A 14,274-nucleotide genomic window follows, 5' to 3' on the forward strand; every position below is an offset into this window, starting at 1 on the left:
TGCATTTTTTGTTCAGAATTCATCGTTTTGGGAATTAAAATTTAATTTAATTTTGTTTAAAATTCATTTTTTCTTTGTTTGAAAATGATTTTTTTTACTGAAAATTAAAATTTTATTTTCTTACTAAAAATTTAAGTCACTTCAATTTTTTTATTATATTTCTTAGTTGAGAATTTATCTCTTTGTTTTAAAATTTAACTATTTTAGTTAAAATTCATCGCTTTGTGTGAAAGATGACCATTTTTCTTTCATGGATTGTTTTTTTTTTTTTTTTTTTTTTTTTTTTTTTTTTTTGAAAATTAATATTTTTTAGTAGAAAATTAAATTGTTTCTTTGAAAATGCATGTATTTTGTTGAAAAGTCATTTGTAATTTTTTAGGGCATAAATTACAAATCTTTCATAGTTGCAAATTCGTTTTTTTTAATTCAACTGTTTTTTATTAAACATTGAAATCTTTTTTTTTGGGCTGAAATTCCAACTCATCTTGAAAATTTGTCTTAAATTCAACTGTTTTTTTATTAAAAATTGAAACCTTTTTTGCTTGAAATATCAAGTACTAATTTTATTGAAAAATAATTTTTTTTGTTTGGTTGAAGATTCGTCATTTTAATTGATAATTCATATCCGATTGAAAAGTGAGCTACTTTGTTGAAAATTATTTGTTGTTTTTTTTTTTTGCTGAAAATTATTAAATTTTTTTTACTGAAAATTTTTTGTCGTTTTTTTGCTGATAATTTTGTTTTGTTAACTAAATTCAATTTTTGTTGAAAAATTATCTTTTTTTGATTGAAATTCAACTATTACAGTTTAAGATTCACAATTTTATTTAAAAATTCATCACTTTGTGCGAAAATGTGACAATTTTTATTTAATGTATTATTTTTTTGGTTGAAAATTGATATTTTTTGGTTCAAAATTCCACTATTTTGTTGAAATTTTTTTTCAACCAATAATTGAACCAAATAGAATTGTAGATAACAAAATAATCTTTTTTACTTTGAAATCCATCTTTTGGATTGAAAATTCAATCATTCGGGTTAAAAATGTATTACTCTGTGAAAATGTAAATATTTTTTTGAAAATTATTATTTTTTACTGATAATTTGACTATTCTAATTGAATATTCCCTTTTTTTTTAGATGAAAATTTAGCTATTTTCTTGAAAAATTTTCTTTTTTGGTATAAATTAATCTTCTTGACCAAAAATTCATCTTTTTGCTTCGAAATTTAACTATTGCGCCGTAAAAATTATCATTTTAGTTGAAACTTCATTCGTTTGATTCAAAATTCATCAATTTGTTTGAAAATTAATTTTTTAATTACAAATTTCACTGCTTCTTTGGTTTAGAATTGATCTTCTTTAGTTCAAAATTTAATTATTTGAATGGAAATTTAAATATTAAAAAAAAATCTTTTTTCTTTGGTTGAAAATTTATTTTTTAACTGAACATTTTACTATTCCATTTTTGTGTGAAAGTTGATCTTTTTTAGTTCAAAATTGAACTACTTTTCTGAACATTTGTTAGTTTTATTTGAAAATTAACATATTTCGTTGAAACTTTATTTATTTTGTTGAAAAATAATTTTTTATATAAAATCTTGGTTGTAAATTAATTTTTTTGTATAAAATTTATCTTTGCGGGATTAAAAGTTAAAATTTTCTAAAAAGATGTACTTTTTAGCTTACAAAATTATTTCTTTTGGTTTAAAATTAATCTTTTTTGGGGGAAAATTCAAATCTCTAGTTTAAAATTCAGCTTTTTCATTAAAAATGAATCTTGTTTTTTTTTTTTTAGTAAAAAATTCCTATATTTTATTGAAATTAATCTTCTTGATTGCAAATCCATATTTTTCTTTGTTAATTCAACTATTTAATTGAAAATTTGTCCTTTTTATTAGATGATTTATCTTCTTAGTTGAACATTTGAACATTTTTGGTTGAAAATTGAAATATTTTGTTAAAAATTCATCGATTTTATTGAAAATTTCATCTCGTTTGGTAAAAAATGCAACTGTTTGGTTAAAAATTATTTTTTGGGTTAAAATTGATAGTTTTCAGTAGAAAATTAATTTTCTTTTTTAAAAATTCAAATCTTTAGTAGAAAATTTAGCAGCTTTCTTAGTTGGAAATTAATTTATTCGTAGAAAATCGTTCTCTTTTCTGGTACAATTTTTAGCTTTTTTTTGTTGAAAATGCAATTGTTTTGTTGCCAATTAATATTCTGTCCTGGTTGCATATTAAAAAATATAAAAAAATCCATCTTTTTCTTTGATAATTGAATGATGTCATTAAAAATTCGTCCTTTTTGGTAAATAATTTTTTTGGTTGAAAATTCATGTTTTTCTTTTGAAATTTCGTCTTTTTTTTTGTTAAAAATTCATGTATTTAATTGAAAATTTGTCACTTGGTAGAAATAATAACTCGTACATTTTTCGTTGAGAATTATTTTTTTTTTTAAGAATGATAATTTTAGTTACAAAATTCATCTTTCTTTGGTTGTAAATTTTTGGTTCAAAAGTCATCTATTTTGTTAAAATTGGAACGTTTTTACTTGAAAGGTTAGGATTTTTAAGCAGTTCTTATTAAATTTTTTTATATATATTTATATTTTTATCCATTATTTATTTTTATTTATTTTTAATTTTTAGTGAAAAATCATCCTATATATCCTGTTTTTATACCATTTTTCACGTCTGGTGGATACTCTGATATTCGAATTTTTATACCTAAAATTACAATAAACATGAAATTACTAAATGGAAAATGTCTTAATGAAGAAAAGCTGAAGGCTACGACTTCTAATACAGTGAAACCTTTATCTTGCCTTAATTTTCTAATTTTCTTCCTGAAAAAAAGCTTGTTTTTTTTTTCCTGTTTAATCTGCAAAAATTGTAGGTTTCTCTGTAATTAAGTGGCACGTTGTTGGCTAAATTTTAACGATAGGTGCGTTCCGAATCTAGTTGTAAAAAATTTCAAGGCCCAGATTGCGTTATAATTTAGGGTGTCTACCCTGTCTGGAAAACCGGGAAAAATTAATTTTTTTGGCTGAAGATTCATCATTTTGTTACAAAATCCATCTCTTTGTTGGAAAAATAACTACTTTGTTGAAAATTTGTTTTTTCTTTGGCTTAACGTTATTTTTTTGCTGATAATTTAAATATTCCATTTGAAATCTGAACTATTTTTCTTGAAAGTTTTTGTTGTTGAAAATTAATTTTTTAACTGGAAATATCATTATTTCAATTGAAAAATCCATAATTTTAGTTAAAAGTTCATCTTTTTGATTAATTTGATGTTTGATTTTGATAAAATTAGTAGAAATGAATGTTTTTCGTTTAGAAATGAATGATTTTAGTTGAAAATTCATCACTTTGGTTGAAAATGTATATTTTTGGGTGGAAAACTGCACTTCTAAATTCAACTATATGGTTAAATATTTATCTTCATTGGTTGAAAATTCATTAATGCTGTTGAAAACTCGAATTTCTTTGTAGGAAAATAAACTTTGTGTTTGAAAATTCATCTTTTAGTTTAAAAATTCAAGGATTCGAATTAAATATTCTTTTTTTTTTTTTTTGTTAAAAGTATAAAAAATTGTATTAAAAATTGATCTTTGTGATTTATATTTAATCATTCATCACTGATTGAAAATTTGCTTTTTTGTACAAAATTAATTTTTTTCCATTTGGAAATATAATTATTTCATTTTCGGTTGAAAACGGATTTTTTTTAATTTGAAAATTCAATTTTTTTGTTAAAAATTCATTTAATTTATTTAAAAATCTGAATTTGAATCATTTTTTAAAGATGTTTAGAAGTTCTGAAAAAATAAATAATTAAAAATTGGAAAAAATGTAAACCGACATGTGAATGTTTTAAAATTTTGAAAGAAAATTTTGAAGCATTTTAAGAGGTTTTAAACTATTTAAAATAAAAATAATTTAACTTTTAATTTAAAAATTAATTTTTTTAACTGAAAATATAATTTTTTCTATAGAAAATTCCGTCATTTTAGTTAAAAGTTCATTTTTTGATTTAACACTAATTTTTTTAACTAAAAATTTAGTTATTCAATCTTTGACTGAAAGATTTTTTTTTAGTTGAAGATTTGCTTTTTTTAGTAGGATATTAAAAAAAATGTGTTCAAAAAATTTACGTAGAATTGGAATAATTTTGTTTTTAAAGATGTTTAGAAGTTCTAGAAAAAATTTTATTTGAATAATTGTAAACCGACATTTAAATGTTGAAAGATTTCGAAATAAAATTTTGAAGCATTTTAAGAGGTTTTAAACTATTTAAAATAAAACCAATTTAACTTTTAATTTCACTGATTGAAACTTTGCTTTTTTGTACAAAATTAATTTTTTTCAATTTGGAAATATAATTATTTCATTTTCGGTTGAAATCGGATTTTTTTTTATTTGAAAATTCAATTTTGTTTTGTTAAAAATTCATTTAATTTATTTTAAATTCCTCTTTTTGCATACAATTCCATTTAAATATTCGTCATTTTAGTGGAAAGTTTAACTACTTTATTGAAAAAATCAGTTTTCAACTAAGAATAAAATAATTTTTTCAGTTAAACAAATTAATTATCTGAAAAAAAATGAAACAAAGTGATGTATTTTCAACAAAAAGATTAATTTTTTACCTAGAAGATTCAACACGTTGGTTGAAAATTTGCTTTTTGTTGTAGAGAATTAATTTTTTTTAATCTGAACATATCATTATTTTATTTTTGGTTAAAATCTGATTTTTTAAGTTCAAAACTTTAATTATATGGTTGAAAAATCGTATTTTTCATTGAACTTGAATCTTTTTTGTAGAAAATTATTTTTTTAACAGAAAAATTAATTATTACATTATTGGTGGAAATTTTTTTTTTTTAGTTCAAATTTTCCTTTTTTAGTTGAAACTTCAACTTTTTGATTAAAAATTCATTTACTTTATTTAAAAATCGTCTTTTTGTTAGACAATGAATTTTTTTTTTGTTTCAAAATTAATCTTTTTTGTTAAAAATTCAAGTATTCCAATTATATATTCCTCATTTTAGCTGAAACATTAATTTTGGACCAAAAATATTCATCACTGGTTGATAATTTGATTCTTTTTTTTTTTTTGTAGAAAATTAATTTTTTTTATCTGGAAATATAATTATTTTATTATTGATTGAAAACTGATTGTTTTATTGATTAATTTTTTTTTATTTATTGATTCAAAATTTACAAAATATTTTAATGGGTCTGTACTATGAAAAATTCAGGGTGGCTACTGGGTTGGGAAAATTGGAAAATTCCCGGGAATTTTATGAGACCGAGAAAACCCGAGAAATGACAGTGAACTTATTTTTCTACCGATAATTTTACAAATTTTTAGAAGAAAAAAAACCTGCTCAACTTAGATTTCAACGGTTTAAAAAAAAAATTAGTTAAAGATTTTAGATTTTTAATTTTTAAGCGTAGATTTTGATTAAAAAGAATTTTAAAATGCAGTTTGAAAGACTTAAACAATTAAAAATTATAAGCATTTGAAATCGAAGATTTTTGCTAAAGAAAAACCTTTTTAGTTGATCAATTGAAAATATAAATTAATTAATGTTTTTTAAAAATAAATTAGTTAAATATTAGAAATTTATTATTTAATATTTAGAAATATCTGACTGCTCATTCAAAATCAGTAATCAGATTTTTTTATTTAGAAGAAAAGAACAATTTCATAGGAAAATTGAAATTGATTTTTTGTTTGTTTGAAAAATTAATTTTAAGAAAACATTTAAAAAGATTTATAAAGATTTACAAAATTATCAAAAATTAATGTGGAACATTCAAGGGAAATTTTTGTAATTTGCAGGATATTAAAAAAAATTGTAGGAAAACTTCGAATTTTTAAAGATGTTTAGAAGTTTTGAAGAAATTTTTTAAATAATTTAAAATTGGAAAAAATATAAACCGACATGTAAATGTTTCAAGATTTTGAGATAAAATTTTGAATAATTACAAGAGGGTTTAAACTATTTAAAATAAAAGTAGTTGAACTTTTTATTTAAAAATTAATTTTTTTAACTGAAAATGTAATTATTTTAATGGAAAATTCCATCATTTTAGTTAAAAGTTCATATTTTTTTATTTTACATTAAATTTTTTTAACTAAAAATGTAGTTATTCAAATCATCGGTTGAAAATTTATTTATTTTTTTTTTGAAAATTTATTTTTTAACGAAGTATTTAAATATTTCATTTTTGGCCGAAAACTGATCTTTTTACTTTTAAATTCAACTATATGGTGTGGCATTTCACGGAATTTTTTTATTTATTTAGCAGGATATTAAAAAAAATTGTGTAAAAAAATTTTAGAAATAATTTGAATAATTTTTTAAAGATGTTTAGAAGTTCTGAAAAAATGAAAAAAAATCATTTAAAATTTGAAAAAATGTAAACCGACATGTAAATATTTCAAGATTTTGAAATAAAATTTTGAATTATTTAAAGAGGTTTTAAACTATTTAAGATAAAAATAATTTAAATTTTAATTTAAAAATTAATTTTTTTAACTGAAAATGTAATTTTTTCTATCGAAAATTCCGTCATTTTAGTTAAAAGTTCATTTTTTGATTTAACACTAATTTTTTTAACTAAAAATTTAGTTATTTAATATTTGACTGAAAGATTTTTTGTTAGTTGAAGATTTGCCTTTTTTTAGCATAAATAAATCTTTTTGGTTTAAAAACTAATGATTTTAGTCGAAAATTTATATTTTTTGTGTGAAAAATTAACTTTTTTAACTGAATATTTAAATATTTAATTTTTGGTCGAAAAAATGCTCTTTTTACTTTTAAATTCAACTATATGGTGGAACATTTTATGGAAAACTTTTTTTATTTAGCAGAATATTAAAAAAAATTTGTAAAAAAAATTGTAGGAAAAATTTGAATCATTTTTTAAAGATGTTTAGAAGTTCTGAAAAAATAAATAATTAAAAATTGGAAAAAATGTAAACCGACATGTGAATGTTTTAAAATTTGGAAGAAAATTTTGAAGCATTTTAAGAGGTTTTAAACTATTTAAAATAAAAACAATTTAACTTTTAATTTAAAAATATATGTAATTGTTGGAGTTGAAAATTCATAATTTCAGTTTAAAATTTATCACTTTAGTTGAAAATTTATATTTTTTGATGGAAAATTGATCTTTTTCATTGAATATTTAACTATTTCATTATTTTTTTTTTTTTCGAAAACTGCTCTTTTACTGTCAAATTCAACTATATAGTGGACCATTTTATGAAAATTTCTTTTTATTTAGCAGGTTATTTAAAAAATGTGTAGTACATTTTTTCGGAAGAATTCGAATAATTTTTCAATTTAATTCAAGAATGTTCAGTTTCTTAAAAAAAAATGTAATTAAAATTTTCGTTAAAAAATGTAAAAAAAAAAATAATTGAAAATAATAACCTGGATTTATATTTTTGGATCTGAATCTAAATTTATAAACGCTTACAATTTTTAATTGAACAGTTTACCTGCATTTCATTTTAAATTGTTTCGTTGAAAAGTCTTAGTAGCTTCCATTTTATACGTGTAAATTATTGAAAATTTGAGAACAAAATTTTTGAATTAAAAAACTTAAACTTTAGATTTAAAAGTTTTAAATTTAAGAATTCCACTTTGAGTGCTTTAATTTGCAGCTTAGTTATTATTAATTCATATGGAAAAAATGTTGGCCTTATTGGATCTTTAAGAATTCATTGACCGTGAAAAATGTTTGCGAATCGGTAAATAACCGGGAATAAAATTAGAACCGTAAAAAAACCACAAAAATTTGTCAAGGAATTTTTTCTTAATTAAGGATTTTGAGTAGACACCCTTTAATTTGATAATCACTGATTTTGAACTAGATATTGGAGAATTAATTTGTAAATATATATTTTGATAGCATTTGACAGCTGCGCTATGAAAAACAGCAAATTTCGGAACGCATCCTGTTACCAGATATATCTGTCTATCCCTACAGCACACAGCCGTCATCGCCTAATGTCTTGGGCACCGTTCGTTTATTTCTGATCACTTTCGCGTTTCGCGCATCGTTGAAGACATGAGCTGTCACAATGCATATAAGAAATTAGCGATGATTAAAACCGAGCTGGGCGCGCAAAGCCCAAAACAAAAATGCTCGTGGTTAGGCCGCGTTTTAAACCCGCACAGCACTTTTGAAATCTTGAAACTAAGCTTAAAAAGATACGATGATTATCGTCGAGAAAACTAAATGCGAGCAAAATATATGACAACAGGTGAGGTTCCATTCTGTAAAAAATCATGTCGACTCTTTTGTCACATGTAATGGTACTTTTAAGAAATTTATCATGCAGTAATAACCCTTTAAAACCCTATGTTTGCATTTTCCATTTTTTTTGTTTAAAAAATTTTTTGTTTTGTTTGTTTTTTTAACAGAGAAGTTTGAATTCAAATCTTGTGTGGGAGAATTTGTTTTTAGAGGCCTCACAGACCCTATTTTTTAAGATTTTGTTCCCAATTGGTACCTTTTTTGCAGCCGATAATGCAACTTTAACCGTTAAAGGGCATACTGGGTGTAAATTACCCAGCGACTTATTTGCGCTTTAACAAAACGTACCAAATTCGAGAAAATGGAACATTTGGCGCCGGATTAACAAATAACATGAAAACCTATTTTTCTATGTCATTTTCACATAATTTTGATTTTTATCGTTTTTATACGCAGTTTATGATCAATAAAATAGTTTAATCACGCAAAGTACGGTGTTTCATTTTTCATTGAATTGAGACTTATTTTTCAGAATAAATACCTTTTTTGGAACGAACACTATAAGATTTATTTTATTTTTGAAGCGCCGTATCTCGGAAGTATTCACGTAAAATTTTAGTTAGAAATATCAAAAACTTAAAAAGTTACGAATTTTAGAGTGAAAGAAGTCATTTTTTAATATCTTTTTTCCAAAAAGGATTTTTTTAAACTACTTTAAATTTCAAAAACTATTATGAAACCCTTTTCTCCTTAAACTAGATAGATTAAACATCATTAATTGATTTTCTTGTAAAAAAAAGTATCGAATACCGTCGACACAGCACACGTCTGAATAGCCTTGGGTACTGAACACCCAGTATGCTCGTTATGTAATTTGACGGAAGTGTGTCCTTTCAGAGTTGAAATAATTTATAATAAGATCAAAGCTTTCAAGGGATTTTCGAAGGAAAAAAAAACAGGAAATCAGTGAATTTTTTTAAAGAATTATCTAAAAAATCAGGGTGTCTAGCTTCCTGGAAATCTTTGAGGATTTGGAAAAGTCCTTGAATTTTGATCATCGTCCTGGAATTTTTGTTACCTTAAAGAAAAGAAAGATTTTCAAACTTCCTCTACTGGAATTGTCAAGGAATTTTTATAAACGAGTGCTTAATTTTTTTTGTAATTTCAATGTAAAATTCAATAACAATGATTCTTTATTTGTAAAATTAAATTTATATTATATTGTATTTAACTATTTTGTTAAAAAAATCCTTTTTTTTCTGTTTGAAATTATTTTTTTTTTTTACTGAAAATTTAACTATTTTATTTTTGGTTAAAAAGCGATGATTTTTAGTTGAAAATTCATATATCTGGTTGAAACTGCATGTATTTTCTTGGAAATTTACCAGTTTTTTAGCAATATTTGTTCTCGTATTGGAAGAATTTTTCATAGTACAAAATTCAACTCATATTATAAGTCATACTTTTTTTTGTTGAATTAAACTGTTTTTGCATCAAAATTAAAATCTTTTTTCATTAAAATATCAACTGCTACTTTTTTTTTGTTCAGAATTCATCTTTTATTGGAATAAAAATTGTATTAAGTTGTAAAATCTTCATTCCAAGTTGGTTAAAAGTTAAACCCGTTTGTTAAAAACTATTTTTTTAAGCTTCATCATTTGAATTGAAAATTCATCTATTTTGTTGAGAACTAAGCTGTTTTTAAAAAAATCATATTTTCTTTGGCTAAAAGTTAATTTTTTTTACTAAGAATTTGATTATTACAGTCGAAATTTGAAATATTTTGTTAAAAATTGTTTTATTTTTTTAATTACTTATTATTTTTAACTGAAAATGTAATTATTCCAGTTGAATATTCCATAATGTTAGTTAAAAATTCTTCTCTTTAGCTTAAAATTAATTGTTTTTTACTAAAAATGTAACCAAAAAGTATCAATTTTCTACCATATAGTTAAAGTTTGAAATTAAAAAAAAAAAAGTGTTTAACCAAAAATGAAATAATTATATTTCCAAATAAAAAAGTTAATTATCTAACATAAAAACAAATTTTCGAACAAAGTGATGAGTTTTTTTATGGTAAATTAATCTCTTTAATAAAGTTTATCTATTCCAGTTGAAGATGAATATTTTTAGTTGGAAATTCATCACTTTATTTGAAAATGTAACTATTTAAAAAATTATAACTTCCATTTTTTGTTTAAAAGTGATATTTTTTTAGTTCAAAATTTAGCTATTTGGTTGAAAATTCATCTTTTAAGTTAATAATTCAACTAATAATGTTATATGGTTTTTCCATTTTTTGTTAAAAATTTATATTTTTGGGTTCAAAATGAAACTGTTTTACAAAAAATTTGTCTTTTAGCTTAAAATTTCCACGATTTGGATGCATTTTTTTTTCTTTCTTGAGTAAAAAATCTTAATTTGTTGAAAATTCGTATATTTGGTTGCAAAATTTAATTTCTGGGTTAATAGTTGAACTTCTTTGTTCAAAATTATTTGTTTGTTAAAGATTCATCGTTTCAATTTAAAATTCATCACTTTTGTTGAAAAATAAATTATGTCGTTGTTTTGTAGAATTTTTTTTTTTTTAAGTTGACTCCTTTTATTAAAAACTAATTTTCTTAGTTGCAAATTAATTTTTTAGTTGGAAATTTATTTCTTTTTTAAAATTAAACTATGTTTACAAAATTTTTTCACTTAAACTTTATATTTTTATTCAAAAATTCAAAATTGGACTATAAATTCGACAATTTTGTTGAAAATTGACTTTTGTGTTAAAAAATTCTAGTATTCTGTTAAAAATTTAATAATTTTGTTGAAAATTCAAGTATTTTGTTAAAAACTTATTCCTTTTACTTGGAAATTTAAAAATTTTGTCAAACATTCATCTATTTGGACAGAGAATTCGTTATTTTGAATTAAAAATTCACCTTTTTTGTAAAAAATTAAACGTTTTATTCGATTATTTGGTACAAAATTGAATTTTGTAAACACTTTGAAAATATACCCAGGACTACCACACAGTCACTATTAGCCAATTTTTTCTCAAATAACTTTTTAGTCACTTTTTCAAGTAAAATATCACATAAGTCTCCAATTCTTTAAAAATATTTTAGGCTATTTTTAAAGATTTCGAGAAATTTTTATTAGATTGAAAGAATTTTAAAGGATTTTTAAGATTTCAGGGTATTTTTAAAACTTCTAAGACATTTTTAAAATCTTTCAATTTGAAATATTTAAAGGAATTTTTTATTAATTTAATTTTAAAAGATGTGGAATTATTCTAAAGATCTTGAATTCTTTGGATTTTTTTTAACAAACTTGAATTCCTTTCAATTGATTTAATTCTACTTAATTCAATTGATTTTTTGAATTTCTAAAAATTTTTATTTAATGGTTCCTGAGGTTCAATTTATAAAATTATCAAAGGATTTAAAACATTTTAATTAATTTTTTTAAATCCCTTGGCATTTTTAAGAAGTTTAAAATATCTAAAGGGATTTCAAAACATTTTAAAGGATTTACGAATTTTAAGACATTTTAAACGATTACCAGACATTTTTTTTATTTATTTCAAGAGTCTGAAGAGATTTCCAAGACTTTAAAATATATCAGGTTATTAAAAAGATTCCAAGGTATTTTCAAAAGATTTAAAGAAATTTAAAATATGGGTTTTAATAATTTTAAAGGATTTTAATATTTTAATGAATTTGAAAGAATTCATTCAGAAAAATTGAGGAATTTCGTTGGGCTTTTAAAAATTTCAAGTGATTTTAAAATATTTTTTGCAATTTATTTGGATTTTGACCTGATTTCTGATTAATTTATCCTGAATTCTTTTAAATCATTTTGAATTCTTCTAAATTCTCTCAATCTTACTAAATTCAAGGGATTAAACAAAATTAATTTTTTTCTATTAATTTGAATTATTTTGAAGTCGTTAGTAACTTTTTTGGTTAGAAATCTGTAGAGTTTCAGAGATTTGATGAGTTTTGAAATTATTTTTTTGGAATTCATCCTGAATTCTTAGCCATTTTATAAAATTCTTTTGAATTCCCTTGAATTTTTCTAGGCTCGTTTCAAACTTTCTGAATTCAATTAAGTGTTTCATATTTTTAAATTGCTTCCCTTAAATTTCTCTAAAAACATTCTAATTTTATGGAAATTAATGTAACTTTTTTAATCAAAAAAATTTGTCCAATTCATTTGAATTCTTTTGAATTTAACTTGGATTGTTTTTATATTGTATGAATTTGTCCTGAATTTGTTACTCTTTGAGCTCAAAAAAAAATAACCTTTGGTTCCTTTTTTTATCCCATAGGGACTGTGAAGGCCTGTAATACTTTAAAATAATAATAATTCAAATAGTATGAATATTTATTTAATATTTAAATCGTAATAATTTTTTTTTAATTAATTTTTTTTAATTGATAAGTTTTTTTGAATTCCTGAAAATTGAATTCAAATTTTGTATGGGAGAATTTCCTTTTGTTCTTATAGCAGTGTGCTAATTGTTATTAAATAATAATTTAATAAAGTGCAAACATATTTTGAATATTCATTATTGCAGGGTCGGTCGAAAACTCATTGAAAAAGATGAAACGACATAGGATGCTTTAGGCTTTTTCTTTTTGTCCCCGAAAAATCTCCGCACATATTCAGGAAAATATTCTAGATTTGACATTGATAATAAAAGAATATTTTTCTAATTATGTGATCGACCAAACTTACGCTTTTTTTAGTTTCAGAGAATAATAAAATAATTATGTTTTTTTTTTTAGATTATTTGACTATATTGCACGATAAAATATACTTCTAGAAAGTCAATGTTTTAATATACAAATAAAAATTACTTTTTGAAATTAACTTTTCCGATAGGTGAAACGAGAATAGGAAAATATATTTAAAATCTAACAAGCTTCTAGAAATAGTAAAGCATTTACTAAAAATAACGGACCTTTCTTTTGCACAACAATTGACATTTTTTCTTCAACAAAGTCTTTGCCCGGAAATAACCATATTTTGTTTTATCATGACTACTAGGTTCAAGATAAAATATCATCCAGAAGAATCCATCAAGAGAAAGGACGAACAATTGTCGACGTTGAAGGTAAAATTTGAGGAATAATTTATTTTTTAAGAGAGATTTATAGTATTTAAAATTTGTTAGAGTATTTTAACTTATTCCATAGAATTTTTAATGGATATATCACATTTCGTGGGATTTTACGGGATTTCAGAAGATTTTAAAGATGTTCATATTTTTAAAGAAATTTTAAAAGATATTAAAGATATTCAGAATTTCAAAAGGTTTCTAGGGATAAAAAAAAATTTAGGAAATTAAAACATTTTAAAAGGGTTTCAAGTAATGAATTTAACCATTTTTTTAAAGGAATTAAAAATAATATAGTATATTTTAAAAGATTCCGAGGAATTTTATGAGATTTCAAAGAATTTCGTAGGATTTTAAAAAAGATTTTAAGGGATATCATAAGATTTAAGGAATTAAAAAATTTGCAAAATATTTAAAATAAGGCGTTTTTAAATGTTTAAAGGGTTTTAAATAATGCAATGTTTTTAAAAAAGTTTTCGAGGAATTTCATAAGATTTCAAAGAATTTCATAGGATTGTAGAAAATTTAAAGAAATTTTAACATTTCGGAAATTTTCTAAAATAATTGAAATCTTTATGAAATCATTCAAAATATTTCTGAAATCTTGGAAATGTTCTAATATAATTGAAACCTTTATGAAATTATTCAAAATATTTCTGAAATCTTGGAAATTTTCTAAAATAATTGAAATCTTTATGAAATCATTCGAAATATTTCTGAAATCTTGAAAATCTTTTTAAGTCTGTGTGAAATCATTCAAAATATTTCTGAAATCTTAGAAATTTTCTAAAATCATTGAAATCTTTATGAAATTATTCAAAATATTTCTGAAATCTTGGAAATTTTCTAAAATCATTGAAATCTTTATGAAATCATTCAA

The 14,274-nt window shown here is 22.0% G+C and overlaps 1 protein-coding gene across 1 annotated transcript in view; it reads left to right on the top strand.

The window, feature by feature from the left end:
- The window catches only part of LOC117183046 (serrate RNA effector molecule homolog), a 93,731-nt gene that overhangs the window by 14,274 nt on the left and 65,183 nt on the right, over window positions 1–14,274 (top strand). The window lies entirely within an intron of this gene.

Source organism: Belonocnema kinseyi, chromosome 2 (genome assembly GCF_010883055.1).
Source record: "Belonocnema kinseyi isolate 2016_QV_RU_SX_M_011 chromosome 2, B_treatae_v1, whole genome shotgun sequence".
Lineage (NCBI taxonomy): Eukaryota > Metazoa > Arthropoda > Insecta > Hymenoptera > Cynipidae > Belonocnema > Belonocnema kinseyi.